The 13,047-nt window shown below is 40.3% G+C and overlaps 1 long non-coding RNA gene across 3 annotated transcripts; it reads right to left on the bottom strand.

The window, feature by feature from the left end:
• Nucleotides 1-6,563: 6,563 nt before the first annotated feature.
• Nucleotides 6,564-7,695, bottom strand: LOC135432582 (uncharacterized). 3 transcript variants are annotated; one of them, XR_010436931.1, is made up of 5 exons: nucleotides 7,553-7,695; nucleotides 7,432-7,478; nucleotides 7,251-7,369; nucleotides 6,957-7,024; nucleotides 6,564-6,891 (listed from the first exon to the last, which is right to left on the bottom strand). It is a non-coding gene; the product is annotated as an uncharacterized LOC135432582 (long non-coding RNA). The 3 variants fall into 3 exon arrangements; XR_010436932.1 differs by having other exon boundaries at nucleotides 6,564-6,903; nucleotides 6,957-7,369; XR_010436930.1 differs by having other exon boundaries at nucleotides 6,957-7,369.
• Between the last annotated feature and the right edge of the window lie 5,352 nt (nucleotides 7,696-13,047).

The following is a 13,047-nucleotide window of genomic DNA, read 5'->3' as shown; positions in this document are numbered from 1 at the left end:
TAAAGCCTTCGGACACAGCACACCCACCCCAATCCTGCTGTGCACCGAAGTTCTCCACGAAATACATGTATAGGCGGCTGGTTGTTTCTTTTCTACACAAAAAAAAAACGATATCGATATCGAAATCCTGTTTTCGGAGAAATTTTGGTAAATAATAAGAGCTAGAGTCACCAAACTTGACATATAGCTTCTAGAATAGTATATATATACCAAGTATCTTTCATTTTATTGCTATCGCCACCTCTTCTGTGGTTGTTGAGTAGAGGCGGCGGTAAGTGGTGCGGTCTGTGGAGAGTTCGAACCCGGCCAAGGGAACTTTTTTATTTTTTATTTTATCTTTATTACTACTAAAGCAAACGAACGCGTAGCGCGAGCTGCATTTGGGGTTGGAATAAGAGGGTTCAGGGTATCCCCCAGTCGGGAGCTCCCGACTAGAATCTCTTACTTGTTTCTATTTACTGACGCATTTAAATATGTGAGTCCCGCCTTAATGCAACGGGTGTCTCAAACAACCGCTCGTCCATGAGTCCCCCGAAAGCAGAACGGATTTCCTTCTGTCGTGTTTGTTGCGCGCTCACCTTATCACTGCTGGGCCCTGTTGTGCAGTTTGGATAATGCTGTCGGTTGTCCGTAAAATATGTGTTATATTTTTAATTTGATTTAATTTTTAAAGTTTGCCCACTTTTTTTAAATAACTTTTCTGTGAGCACACAGTTTAAACATGTATTTGCAGTGTTTGCACTGAAAGATATATATGTATTTATCGCTTTCCTCGCATATGTTCATGATTTTTTTGTTTCCAGGCCGCACGTAGAGGTTATAGGTTATTCATGGCGCATGTGCACATGTATGTATATATATATATATATATCCAATTGCCAATCCAATCCATTTGCGCAAAGTGAGAAGAATTCTTGTAAACACGGCGTGGCGATGACCGACGCGATTTATTTCTAAAAATCAACAACTCTTGGAACACAATTTCCAAATTTCCAAAGCTAGCCCTATGCCCTAAAAGTGCTAACCCCCTGCCTCGTGCACGGTGTCGCATAACGATTGCTTACATCGTGAAGCGTTTCCGTTAATACGGAGGTACAAGAACACAACGATCGCACTTCACCCCAGATAATGCCAACGTCAGATAGCTGTTTTGTTGTAAGGAGCCTTACGGATGCCCACAGTTACTACTCTGTAAGATAGGTTGTGTTTTTTTTTTTCACTTTCTGTATTTTCAATAGTAAGTTAATCTTCAGCAATTTTGTTTCAGCAGGGAGTCCATAATAATTAAGTTTATATAAGTAAAGCCTTCGGACACAGCACACCCACCCCAATCCTGCTGTGCACCGAAGTTGTATTGGCGGCTGGTTGTTTCTTTTCTACACAAAAAAAAAACGATATCGATATCGAAATCCTGTTTTCGGAGAAATTTTGGTAAATAATAAGAGCTAGAGTCACCAAACTTGACATATAGCTTCTAGAATAGTATATATATACCAAGTATCTTTCATTTTATTGCTATCGCCACCTCTTCTGTGGTTGTTGAGTAGAGGCGGCGGTAAGTGGTGCGGTCTGTGGAGAGTTCGAACCCGGCCAAGGGAACTTTTTTATTTTTTATTTTATCTTTATTACTACTAAAGCAAACGAACGCGTAGCGCGAGCTGCATTTGGGGTTGGAATAAGAGGGTTCAGGGTATCCCCCAGTCGGGAGCTCCCGACTAGAATCTCTTACTTGTTTCTATTTACTGACGCATTTAAATATGTGAGTCCCGCCTTAATGCAACGGGTGTCTCAAACAACCGCTCGTCCATGAGTCCCCCGAAGGCAGAACGGATTTCCTTCTGTCGTGTTTGTTGCGCGCTCACCTTAGCACTGTTGGGCCCTGTTGTGCAGTTTGGATAATGCTGTCGGTTGTCCGTAAAATATGTGTTATATTTTTAATTTGATTTAATTTTTAAAGTTTGCCCACTTTTTTTAAATAACTTTTCTGTGAGCACACAGTTTAAACATGTATTTGCAGTGTTTGCACTGAAAGATATACATATATGTATTTATCGCTTTCCTCGCATATGTTCATGATTTTTTTGTTTCCAGGCCGCACGTAGAGGTTATAGGTGATTCGTGGCGCGTGTGCACATGTATGTTTATACATATATATACATATCCAATTGCCAATCCAATCCATTTGCGCAAAGTGAGAAGAATTCTTGTAAACATGGCGTGGCGATGACCGACGCGATTTATTTCTAAAAATCAACAACTCTTGGAACACAATTTCCAAAGCTAACCCCCTGCCTCGTGCACGGTGTCGCATAACGATTGCGTACATCGTGAAGCGTTGCCTGCCACATAGGCAATGACAGAACTTCTGGTGATGTTGTGCAATATCCACTGAAGTTGTGCAATGCATGATCAGTTTGGCTACTTGTTTGTTGTTGGCTGATCGTGTTAACTCCTCTCTCCTTAGATTTCGTGAAACCGTCAATTGTCACTTGAATGTCATGTTGGCGTTGGACCATCTGGTATTTCTGGTGAAGCTTGGATGATGCGTAAGAGGGCCAAGAAGATAACCACGTATGTAAGGTCGTTCTTCCTATTTAATAACACTTTAATTCAAGCTACTGCTATTAGATCAGTGATTGTAATATAGGTTGAATATTTATTGATAATATTTTTTAAATCATCTGTAGTGTATTCTTGGATGCGCATTTTAACACTTTGTTACAAACTTAAATATATATATATAATGGATATAAACATATAAAACATAAGCGTAAGTCAATGACTCGATTAAAAGTAATATGTTCAGCCACTTGACGGCTACCGTCTAATGCCGACTTACGGCATAAGCACTGACCATGCATGCCACGGGCAATGCCCAGGAGCGCTATTTACGAGAAGTACATAGCTTCACGCGCACTAATACTTTAATGCAACCATATATGCATGAGTGCGCTCTCCCTCTCAGAGTATGTTACCTTTAACATAATTATGCTAAGTTGAATTTGTTAGCTCCGATAAGTTCATTTCATTTTAATAAAAATCAATGATAAAACTGACGTTAAGCGAACCAGTTGTACACGGCATTCCTCCATACCCCTCTTATTTCAAGTTGGCTTGCATCGCATTGTATATAAAAGTGCTTGCGGAAATCAGGATGCGCCAATACGGGTGCACATAAGAGCGGCTTCTTAAGCTCCTGGAAACCCTTTGTTGGTTCTCCGGTCAGAATTAGCTTCGTGTTCGCTTTGGCAGAGTCTGTAATTGGTGCGGTGGTGTCATCAACTCTGCTCAGTACGCATGCTTACCGCATTTTTTTTTAATTTGTTGTATATTCCATTTAATAATAATTTTCTACTACAGCTCTTGTCACATACTAATCGTCGCAAGAACTTCTACCTCTATTTTGTGTCACATATTTCGCTATAAAGTCAGATGTTCAACCTTTCTTATTGACATTGCATTTTTAGATTCCTTTCTTTTCCATTTAAATTAGTAATTTGATAGAGAAGTTTAGTTATAGTGATTTAGAAGAATTTTTAGGGATTTAAATTAAAGTTTGTCCGGTTCGCCGAGACACCAACCTAGTTTCGAGGACCTTAGGCCTGATTATCGGTGCTGTTAATTAATTAACAGAAACACCAAAAGGTAGAGGAAACCAATCTGCACAATACAAGGTCATCTAAGGCTATAGCTCGGAGAAGGTAATTCTAAAATCTTCACTTGCAAACTGGTGCACGCCCGATGCAATATTTATTGTCTGGTAACAAAAATATTTGTTCAATCCCGTCACAGGTGCCAATCAATTTATTGAGACACCGGCTAAGCGAAGCGATCTCTGTACAGGCAAGCAGGAGTTAACAAAACTATTGGCCAATCCATCTCACAATCTAGGCGAGAGACAGCAAGAAACGAGGCGGTTGTGCTTGCATCTGTGCAAAGCTTTTAAGTCGTTAAAATCCATTTTAAATCCCAACCAAGCCATTTATGTGCGCGCATGCTAAGAAACTGCCAAGTATCAGCAATAGTTTTATTATTATAAACAATTCATTTAAAAGAATATAATAACAAAAAAAAATAAAGAAATCTGGCTGTTATTAATATGTACTGAAATTTGAAATGTTTAATAAACAATGAAAGGTTTCATGTGCGCTGAGTCCATTTGGAGCAGCGCTCACTGCGTTAAGCTGATGACGACGGTTCAGGTGTTCCTGCCAATGGCACCAAGTTAGTGCATGAGCGCTATGAAGGTCACACCTTTTCTGTTCCGTGTGCATGAGCGGCTCACTGAATATCTTGCTCTTTCAGATTATGCGGCCAGAATGGCCAGCCAGACTCGTCCGGAATGTGCAAGCACACGGAAGGGAACAACACGAAAGCGTTTGCAAAAGCCGGCTACTCGCGTGATTTAAAATTAACCGCTGTAACGAAAATGTTGGTTAACATCACGTATATTCACACCAATATGACACGATATCACCTTTCACATTTTATCCGGCACACCACTCAATGCTTCTGCAATTTGGATGCGATCGTCTTTGTGGAGAAGCAACGTGGTCGTATATAACGACCAAGAGTTAAGAACACTGTTTCAACTTTTTAAATTATGCAGTTTCTGATCGGCGCTTCTAACTTCTCTGACGAGGCGATTGAAAGTGAATTTGGGTAGCATAACCGAATGTTCTAGAAGTATACAGCAGACACACGGAACGTTGAAGCGAGGATAACTGTAAACTGGCGTGATGGTTCTTTCGTCTGTTTTGTGCTGAGTGCAGGTGTGGGTATGTGGGAGAGTGAAAAAATAATAAATATTGAGTTCGCAGCGAAGGGGAACATCGCCTGATCATTAGTCGCTTAACAAAAAAGGGTATACAAAGATTTTTCCGAGCAATAACCAACTTAGCCATTGGTCACTACACGAGAAAGCAAATCATAGGTTCTCTATGAGTTGGGCATAAATACAAAAAAAACAGTGCATCAACAAAATAAGTAATAAGTAAGAGGTTCTAGTCGGGAGGTCCCGTCTAGAGTATACCCTGAACCCTCTTCTTCCAACACCAAATGCAGCTCGCGCTAGGCAATTAATCACACTGCTTGCCGCTGCCTCTACCCAACAGCCACACCAATCGTTGAGCCTTAATGAGTAAAAAACGACATAAAATAAAAGCAGATGCGCATGAATGTGTGTGTCTACATGTATATGGATACAAGAAAAGTCAAGTTTTTTTAATAATTGTGTTTCTTAACCGATCTTAATTAAATTTTCTGCAGTACATCTTGTTGTGTTATAGAATATTTGTGTATTCTCAAAAAGTCAATTGCATTTAATTGTGGCTTATAATGGTGGGTAGCATTAATTGGTGTTTTTTCTTGATTTATAGGTATGAGGTAGTAGCAACGGGAGTGACTCCGTTCATCGCAATGTTTAGCTAGCATATGTACCTAAATGTTTCCAGTTACAAGCTGGCCCGGAAGCTGAAGTCATTGGCGGATCACAGCATTCATGACCTAGATACGAAGGACAGACTGGATGTAATCCGAAACCAGGTCAAGGAACACCTGCACACCGCGTACGAACGAAGTCGCCAACGCTACGATCAACGCGCGCGCCAACTCCATCTGAAACCGGGACAGGAAGTGTGGAGGCGCAACCTAACACTGAGCAGCTTTGGCAAAGCCTTCAATGCCACGTTCGCCCGGAAATAACTGAAGAGCCGCGTCGTCCGAGCCGTAGGTACCAACGCCTGCGAATTAGAAGATCTCCTGGGACGTGTGCTAGGCGTTTTCCACGCAAAAGACCTACGGGAATACGCGTAATTCGCTTACCTCCTCGCCTGGCGTCGATGTCGGCAGCGTCCGTGCTTTTTGGTCAGCGGCGCAAGTACACAGTATATGTCGTGGGTGTGGCCTACGTTTGGTATCCTTATTAGCCGGCTGGGTCAAGCTAGGAAATGCGCACGCAGATTCTTTGTAACGGTCGTGCTCACGTTTACAATAATCTGCGTGGTGATGTTCCATTTGACGTTATCGGCTGCATCGACAGTTTGCTTAGTTGGTTGCGTCCGATATTATCGGCCCCGTCGATATCTTTTCGTTGCATGGTCAGGGTATCGGGAGGGGTGAAACCGGGCACACAGCGGCGCCCAATTAATTGAAGAGTAGCAACGCCCGGCGATCCACTGCGTTGAGAGGGGTAACACCATTGAGCGCTCATGATTGGGCAACCGATTCGCTCATAGATAGATTAGGAGCAGAGATGATCGGATGCCCTTGCTAAAGCCCTTGGCCTACAACTAGGCCGTTGACCCGAGAGTGCAGCTGTGCAGATGGGCAGCAACGGTGCCCACCTCGTACATGTATGCGTGTGCCGAAATTCGGCACCGATGATGTTCCTGCCCGATGATGTTGCGTGCCATACTCGAAGCCAGGTTAAATTTTTTTCTTTTTGCATAAGTAAAGTATTCCAAAAAAGTTTCTAACCGGCCAGCTCAGCCGACGCGTACAAAAGGAATACGAGGAATTTTGCTGTCGTTTAATAACGTAACTTCAATGTAAACCTTGTGACGAAATATACCAAAACTTAAGAAAAACTTAAGACTAACGAGCGACACGGAGCGAACAAATAAAATATCAGACAATACATAAAATAAACGACCCACGGTTCCGGCAACGAAGGGACCAGCTCTCGAACCAGAGAGGGCCAGCAGTTTAACCCCCAGTCCAGGTTTCGGCTCAGCGGCGCACATATCACCGACGTTATCCAGAAGGAAAGGCTAAGAAGCGGCCACGGGCGAGACCACGCCCACATCATCCGAGTGAGTCAGTTCCATGTCGTCTACCCTTGCCCTGAGTAGCAGGCAGAGTCAGACGTCGACTCATGTTCGAGACCCCTCACTAAGAAAAGATCTTTTGGCATTATTAGAATTAGTTCTTTTGGATAAATATATATGTGTACTTACGCCTAGTTTCACTCAAGAAAACGTTCTAAAGGGCGAACAGCGAGTGACCGACCCAAATGTTATTGCACCTATTAAATATAAAAGTTTAAAACTTTGCAGTTGCACGAACAAAGCACACATACATACCTATCGCCCCTTACCGCCACCAGAGAGCTCTTTAGGTAGGGTAAGGTAGATTTAAGGTAAGGTAGACTTGCTGTACAACTGATTATTTTGGAATACCCGGTTCTACAGCCCCCACAGAGCTCTTTAGGTAGGGTAAGGTAGATTTAAGCGATTTAATACCTCACATACCTGCTGCGCAACTGATTATTTTGGCATACCCAGTTCTAGGTTCATTTCTGTGGGCATCTTGTTACCATTGGCGCAACGATCACATTATAATTGCCTTCCTTCCATTTTTTGTTCGTCGCCTGCTCAATTTTATTAAGGTCCAACGGTCAGTAACAATAAGAGATCGAAAAATTATACGCACCGGGTGAAGTCGAAATGAAATGTCCGCTTGTATGAGATTGTAAATGGCTGCAAAGATAAATGCGATAAGAAATAATATTAATTGTTATTAATTTTAAGGAAATGAAACCAATTATACTCACATATTGAAGGAAAACAATGTCCGGCTAAATATCCATTAATGGGGAGAGGGGGCATGACAGCCGACAAGGGCTGATGATTGAGACGAGATCAGGAGATCGTCTCAGATAGGGCGGGTACGCCGGGTCCGGAACCGGGACCCGATATGGAGAAGTAAAGTGGAATAATAGTGTTCTTTTTGTTAATTTATGTTGAGAGTCTCACCTTTGCTGTTTACATTTCACGTTTTTACAGCTGTTAGTGTTGCTCATTTGTTAATAGTTCCGGCTGTTTGATGTTATCGATTATGTGGTTCATTTTGAATAGTGTTGTGTAGGTCTGTTTTACTACAGACGTTGTAGCTTTGTTGATGTCAATTGTGCGATTTAATAACGCTTTAATTCAAGCTACTGCTATTAGATCAGTGATTGTAATATAGGTTGAATATTTATTGATGATATTTAAATCATCTGTAGTGTATTCATGCATGCGCATTTTAACACTTTGTTACAATCTTAAATATTGACATTGACAACAATGGATATAAACATACAAAACATAAGCGTAAGTCAATGACTCGATTAAATGTAATATGTTCAGCCACTTGACGGCCACCGTCTAATGCCGACTTACGGCATAAGCACTGACCATGCATCCCACGGGCAATGCCCAGGAGCGCTATTTACGAGAAGTACATAGCTTCACGCGCACTAATACTTTAATGCAACCATATATGCATGAGTGCGCTCTCCCTCTCAGAGTATGTATGTTACCTTTAACATAATTATGCTAAGTTGAATTTGTTAGCTCCGATAAGTTCATTTCATTTTAATAAAAATCAATGATAAAACTGACGTTAAGCGAACCAGTTGTACACGGCATTCCTCCATACCCCTCTTATTTCAAGTTGGCTTGCATCGCATTGTATATAAAAGTGCTTGCGGAAATCAGGATGCGCCAATACGGGTGCACATAAGAGCGCCTTCTTAAGCTCCTGGAAACCCTTTGTTGGTTCTCCGGTCAGAATTAGCTTCGTGTTCGCTTTGGCAGAGTCTGTAATTGGTGCGGTGGTGTCATCAACTCTGCTCAGTACGCATGCTTACCGCATTTTTTTTTAATTTGTTGTATATTCCATTTAATAATAATTTTCTACTACAGCTCTTGTCACATACTAATCGTCGCAAGAACTTCTACCTCTATTTTGTGTCACTTATTTCGCGATAAAATCAGATTTAGTAATTTGATAGAGAACTTTAGTTATAGTGATTTAGAAGAATTTTTAGGGATTTAAATTAAAGTTTGGCCGGTTAGCCGAGACACCAACCTAGTTTCGAGGACCTTAGGCCTGATTATCGGTGCTGTTAATTAATTAACAGAAACACCAAAAGGTAGAGGAAACCAATCTGCGCCATACAAGGTCATCTAAGGCTATAGCTCGGAGAAGGTAATTCTAAAATCTAACAAAAATATTTGTTCAATCCCTTCACAGGTGCCAATCAATTTATTGAGACACCGGCTAAGCGAAGCGATCTCTGTACAGCAAGCAGGAGTTAAAAAAACTATTGGCTAATCCATCTCACAATCTAGGCGAGAGACAGCTTTGTGCAAGAACTGTGGCGGTTGTGCCCAACCAAGCCATTTATGTGCGCGCATGCCAAAAAACTGCCAAGTATCAGCAATAAAGTTTTATTATTATTAACAATTCATTTAAAAGAATATATTAACATACAAAAAATTAAAAAACTTGACTGTTATTAATATGTACTGAAATTTGAAATGTTTAATAAACAATGAAAGGTTTCATGTGCGCTGAGTCCATTTGGAGCAGCGCTCACTGCGTTAAGCTGGTGACGGCGGTTCAGGTGTTCCTGCCAATGGCACCAAGTTAGCGCTCATAGGTCACACGTTTTCTGTTCCGTGTGCATGAGCGGTTCACTGAATTTCTTGCTCTTACAGATTAGAGACTATCGTGGGATTAGGCGGCCAGAATGGCCAGCCAAAACTCGTCCGGAATGTGCACGCACACGGAAGGGAACAACATGAAAGCGCTTGTAAAAGCCGGCTACTCGCGTGATTTAAAATTAACCGCTGTAACATAAATTTTGGTTAACATCACTTATATTCACACCAATATGACACGATATCAACTTTCACATTTTATCCGGCACACCACTCAATGCTTCTGCAATTCGGATGCGATCGCCTTTGTGGCTGTCTCGCGATTCGAGAACTTGAGTTTTGGATTTTACAAGAGAATCAACGTGGTCTTATATAACGGACACGAGTTTAAAACACTGTTTCAACTTTTTAAATTGTGCAGTTTCTGATCGGCGCTTCTAAATTCTTTGACGAGGCGATTGAAAGTGAATTTAGGCAGCATAACCGAATGTTCTAGAAGTATACAGCAGACACACGGAACGTTGAAGCGAAGATAACTGTAAACCGGCGTGATGGTTCTTTCGTCTGTTTTGTGCTGAGTGCAGGTGTGGGTATGTGGGAGAGTGAAAAAATAATAAATATTGAATTCGCCGCGAAGGGGAACAAATTCGCCTGATCATTAGTCGCTTAACAGGAAAGGGTATACAGAGATTTTTCCGAACAATAACCAACTTGGCCATTGTTCACTACACGAGAAAGCAAATCATAGGTTCTCTATGAGTTGGGCATAAATACAAAAAAAACAGTGCATCAACAAAAAAGAGGTTCTAGTCGGGAGGTCTCGACTAGAGTATACCCTGAACCCTCTTCTTCCAACACCAAATGCAGCTCGCGCTACGCGCTCGTTTGCTTTAGTAGTAGTAAAGATAAATTGAAAAAAAAAGTTCCGTTGGCAGGGCTTGAACTCGCAACTAATCGCACTGCTTGCCGCTGCCTCTACCCAACAGCCACAACAATCGTTGAGCCTTAATGTGTAAAAAACGACATAAAATAAAAGCAGACGCGCATGAATGCGTGTGTCTACATGTATATGGATACAAGAAAAGTCAAGTTTTTTTAATAATTGTGTTTCTTAACCGATCTTAACTAAATTTTCTGCAGTACATCTTGTTGTGTTGTAGAATATTTGTGTATTCTCAAAAAGTCAATTGCATTTAATTGTGGCTTATAATGGTGGGCAGCATTAATTGGTGTTTTTTCTTTATTTAGTGGTAGTAGCGGTAGTAGCGGGGAGGTGGTGATAGCTATAAATGAAATATACTTAATATATATATACTATTCTAGAAGCTACATGTCAAGTTTGGTGACTCAAGCTCTTTTTATATACCAAAATTGATAAAAAAAAAAAATTACTTGGAAACCGGGCCAAGTTATCGAATATCGGAAAAAAAACTCGATCTGCGCGGGGACTAGGAGGACCTACAGCTAAAATTTCCATTTCTATAACTCTTATAGGTTCTGAGATCCTTGCGTTCATACATACGGACAGACGGATAGACAGACGGACATGGCTAGATGATGCTGATCAAGAATATATATATTTAATGGGGTCGGAGATACTTCCTTCTGCCTGTTACATACATTTCCACAAATACATTATACCCTTTTTACCTATTTTCAATGGGTTCAGGGTATAATTACAAGCTTTCAGTCCTCAATTGTTTTAAAAGAAAGAAAAAATAACAAACAAAACCCACAGACAAGCCGATAACTAAAGAACAATACTGTCCCCACCATTGCAAGGTAGTTCACTGCAATTAAGTGATTATGCATTTGTGCATATATATAGTGACTTATTCACAACAACAGAGTTTTGAACCACTGTTATTCATAAGCTACATTGCATGGTATAACCCACTGTGTGTTTACAAATTTAATAATCATAACAATAGCATGCCTTCTGCATCCGAATTCAAATAATGCTAACAGCAACAAAAATCATAAGAGCAGAATGCCTTCTGCAGCCAAGCTCACATATTGTCAACAATCATTTATAAACAAAAACTGACCAACACAAAGGCGCTAGCATGAACAAGCCGCAGCTGCTGTCCGTTTGCAAAAAGTCACGTACTCCAATTAAATTTAAATATAGCGTAAGCCAATTTTTGTTCTTCAGTAATAATAAAAAACTGATACAAATTCACTCTCGTGAAATAAAGTCTTTTTATTCAAACTTATAACTACGTTATTGGAGCAGCCGGTAGGATAGCATTTTGTGAAAAGAAATAGATTAAAGTTCGTGAGTGATACGATCAATTAAAGAAAGGCTTATCCATACAACTGGTGTCTTCTCTGATCAACAAGTGTAACTGTGCACAGTATTACAATTAAATCGAATATATTTAAACTCAAAATATAAATCCAAATCGGTAGTTGCAACACAAAGTGAATTTTGTGACACAAACTAAATACCTAAAATTAAAAAAAAAAAAAAATGGAGCAACCAGAAGGCTCTCATGTTGATGCACTTGCAGCCATGAATAAATTAAACGAACAAACAAATACGGAACGTGCCAGCCTTTGAGGGAGACCCTATAACCCTGGGTCCATTTATCAGAAGGATGGATTACCTGCTTCAACTGTACTCTACTCACAATGAACGACAACAATGCATCATATTCAGGGCGATTGAGCTCCAGATATCCGGAGATGCCTAGAAGGTTCCTAGAATGCTGCAAATCAACAACTGGTCCCAACTGAGGGAAGCCTTAATCTCCGAATACAAGAAGCAAACATCCGTGGAAGAACTGAGGCGAAGACTATATAATACCAATTATCAAGGTAATTTACGTAAATTCTCTAGTGAGGTAGAGGCTAAGAAAATAATTATAACAGACAAGTTAGAATTAGAAGGGAATTTAGATAATTCCAGATTGTATACAAACGCTATGAATAACACTGTAAAAATCTTAATAAATAAAAAATTACCAGATAGACTCTTTATGTCACTCTCAAGATCCGACATATCCACTATTTCAAAATTAAAACAAGTAGCACAAATGGAGGGCTACTATGAGGAAAATTATTATAACAATAATAAAAAACAAAATAAATAAAATACAAAATAACTACTGCTATAAATTATACAGGAAATACTAAACCTCAATTTACCCAAATTTCATAACTAACAATAATCAAAGCCAAAATATTTCACATCCTCCACCCTCCAAACAACCAAACTTATTTTAACCAAAATAAGTAACTAGCTCAGGAATTCAAACAGAATTAACAACAAGCACAAAAAAATAACCCCATAAATCAAAATATTTCTCAAGGTAACCAAAAAACATATAGATGGGACATGCCGTACTAGAAATTTGGGCACCAAAAAAAATGTGCATCTGGTCCAACGAGCGAGTAAGATATACATACGACGTCCTTTGATCGCTCCCACTACAGGAAACTGCTTTGGCTTACTCTTTTCCAAATGATTTGAGCGATAGAACGGCATCGCTGTCTATTTTTATCTCGCTCGCACTTACTCTCAGTGCTCTCAATGTTTAAACCCAAAATCATAAAAAAGAAGGGCACGCGGCAAACGCGGGCTAATAATGATATTTTCTTTTGCGCCCATGATCTT

Source organism: Drosophila montana, unplaced genomic scaffold, assembly GCF_035044405.1.
Source record: "Drosophila montana isolate Dmon_TW-CO22-7 unplaced genomic scaffold, ASM3504440v1 contig_3205_1, whole genome shotgun sequence".
NCBI classification, from domain to species: Eukaryota; Metazoa; Arthropoda; class Insecta; order Diptera; family Drosophilidae; genus Drosophila; species Drosophila montana.
Note: the sequence above shows the minus strand (reverse complement) of the source record. Positions and strands in the feature narration are given on the sequence as shown.